At 40.5% G+C, this 1,729-nt stretch overlaps 1 non-coding gene across 1 annotated transcript; it reads left to right on the top strand.

Annotated features, from left to right (window-relative positions):
• Positions 1-268: 268 nt before the first annotated feature.
• On the top strand, positions 269-340 carry Trnal-cag (transfer RNA leucine (anticodon CAG)). The gene has a single exon. It is a non-coding gene; the product is annotated as a tRNA-Leu (tRNA).
• Positions 341-1,729: the final 1,389 nt, after the last annotated feature.

Below are 1,729 nucleotides of genomic sequence, written 5' to 3'. Positions count from 1 at the left end.
TTATAAATGCGAAAGTAACTCTGTCTGTCTGTCTGTCTGTTACGCTTTCCCGCTTAAACCTCGCAACCGATTTTGATGAAATTTGGCATAGAGATAGTTTGAGTCCCGGGAAAGAACATAGGATAGTTTTTATCCCGGTTTTTGAAACAGGGACGCGCGCGATAAAGTTTTTCTGTGACAGACAAAATTCCACGCGGGCGAAGCCGCGGGCGGAAAGCTAGTGTGAAATATAATTTATAAATGCCTTGATGATCTTGGAAAATTAACCGCCTCTATGGTCTAGTGGTAAGACCACCTGCTTCAGACGCAGAGGTCCCGGGTTCGATTCCCAGTGGGGGCAGATTTTTCTGTTCGGTTTGGTTGGTGGTAGGGCTTGTTTTAAGTCCGCCTGGCTAGCTACCCCCATCTTACCTAAGTCTGTCGCCATAACAACAATGTTAACAGCATTGTTGTGTTCCGGCAGTTAGAGGTAAGATAGCCAGTTCCTCCGTGGTTGAGGATTCCGGGTGAAGCTCGCTTTCACCTTCGGCCTGACTTACCATCAGGAGCTACCACCAAGAGCTTCCTCGTTGTGGATAAAAAAAAGTTTAAACTTACAACTTTGATGCTAGCATTGCTAGCTAATGTCACAGAAAAAATACACACACAAAGTCAAAAGTGGTGCGCCTCACCAGTCTGTCCATCCTACAGAAGTATTTCGATCGAATACCTAGTAATTGTCGAGATTGAACAAATAATCATTATTAGACGTGAACAAAATATTTCGTAAGGCGATTATCACACTGCACCGCGCTCCGCCGCCGCGGTCCGCGTGGCTACATACTCGTTTAACGAATCCCGCGCGCAAACGCGTTGTCAGTGTGTTGTGCCGCGCGTGTTTTTTATACAAACTGAGGTACTTGCATACAATGATTAAATCTGTCATCCCGCGTACCGCGGCAGAGCGCGGTGCATTGTGATAATCGCCTAAAACACACTACTTTTCCAAAAGTGCACAAAGTTGACCACCTTTTTCAACCGACTTCAAAAAAAAGGAGGAGGTTCTCAATTCGACCCGTATGTTTTTTTTTTTTTTTTCTATGTTTGTTACGCGATAACTCCGCCAATTATGAACCGATTTGAAAAAATCTTTTTTCGGCGTATAGGTAATACCTCAAGGGTGGTCCCATTTAAATTTAATAATAGAAAAAACAACCCCCAAGGGTGGAAAATTGGGGATGAACTTTTTTATACGCAATATCTCCGCCGATTATAAATCAATTTGAACGATTATTTTTTTGTTGAATAGGTATTATCAAAAGGGTGGTTTCATGCGAATTTGAAGAAAATATTTCACCCCCAAGGGTGGAAAATTGGGGATGAACTTTTTTATACGCAATATTTTTAATTTTTAGTTTTTTTTTGTGTTAACGCATTTGAAGTCGGTTTTATTTTTTTAAAAAGTTAATTATTTGCGATTGTGATTTGTAATTTTTATATTGTCACTTGTTTCTTGTGTCTAAACTCTAATCTCAAACAATATTTTCTATACTACACTGATAACTTTATCCATTTCAAAGTAAAAAAAATGCAAATCGGATCTTTACAAAACATAGTTTATGACACGTTGTTTTGAGGAAATCGTGTCGTGAGTTCACGTCGTAAAACGACGAGACAGCGGCCGTAAGCTCGAGTTGTACAGTCCTCGCCAACAGAAACCGACAATATTGTTAATGCGATAAGTATGATA

Source organism: Ostrinia nubilalis, chromosome 16 (genome assembly GCF_963855985.1).
Source record: "Ostrinia nubilalis chromosome 16, ilOstNubi1.1, whole genome shotgun sequence".
Lineage (NCBI taxonomy): Eukaryota > Metazoa > Arthropoda > Insecta > Lepidoptera > Crambidae > Ostrinia > Ostrinia nubilalis.
The sequence above is the reverse complement of the archived record's forward strand: the minus strand, read 5'-3'. Positions and strand labels throughout refer to the sequence as shown.